The following is a 711-nucleotide window of genomic DNA, read 5'->3' on the forward strand; positions in this document are numbered from 1 at the left end:
GGGAGGGCAAGATTTTTGTCCTGCGCCTCTGGCAACGCGTGGAGTCTATATATGGTGGGGCGAGGGGGGCGCGGAATTCTCTACTTTGGATTGGTTTGTTTGTTTTAAATCCAGAGTGGGCAGTTGGGGAGGGGGTGTTCAGCAACTACACGCACATACACACACACACACCCTCGCCCTGCCCTCGGATCACGGCCGGCGCGTCCCGGCCACAACTCCCCTTTTCTTCCTGGAGCACCAGCTCCCCTTACTCGCTCAGTCCCGGGTTGCCACTGCCGTCGCCTCCGCCGTTGCTGGCCCTGCTGGCTCTAGCGCTCGCGGCCCCGGGCTCCGCTGGGCGCTTGTCTTTTTTCTCTCCCTCTTCCCCAGCCCCGGACTGTTTGATGACCACCGCTGGCCAATGGCTCTGACACCACGCCATCCTCGGTTGGGCATCACAGCCCCACGTCTCAGACGTCAGCCTCCAGGGCGCTTGGCATCCCCGAACCCACAGAGCCGATCCCGAGCCGCCGCCGCCTCCCAGCTCTGTGCCCCGGGGCTGCCGGGATCCTTCCCGTGAGCGGCGGATAAAGGAAAGGAGGGAGCCAGCGGGCGTTGGACGGGGGTGTGGAGACCATGGGTCCCCCCTCCCCACCTTTTGAAATCTTTTCTTTTACTTAAAGTTTTGTTTGTTTTTTTCCACCCTGACCTGTTTGTGTTTGTTTGCAGCAT

At 61.0% G+C, this 711-nt stretch overlaps 1 protein-coding gene across 1 annotated transcript in view; it reads right to left on the reverse strand.

Annotated features, from left to right (window-relative positions):
* The window catches only part of LOC103604938 (metallophosphoesterase MPPED2), an 84,865-nt gene extending 84,547 nt beyond the window's left edge, over positions 1-318 (reverse strand). The window contains exon 1 of the mRNA XM_008589515.1: positions 252-318. The gene's annotated coding sequence lies outside the window, so the exon portion shown is untranslated. The remainder of the gene's footprint in view (positions 1-251) is intronic.
* Positions 319-711: the final 393 nt, after the last annotated feature.

Source organism: Galeopterus variegatus, unplaced genomic scaffold (assembly GCF_000696425.1).
Source record: "Galeopterus variegatus unplaced genomic scaffold, G_variegatus-3.0.2 Scaffold5492, whole genome shotgun sequence".
In the NCBI taxonomy this organism is placed as follows: Eukaryota; Metazoa; Chordata; class Mammalia; order Dermoptera; family Cynocephalidae; genus Galeopterus; species Galeopterus variegatus.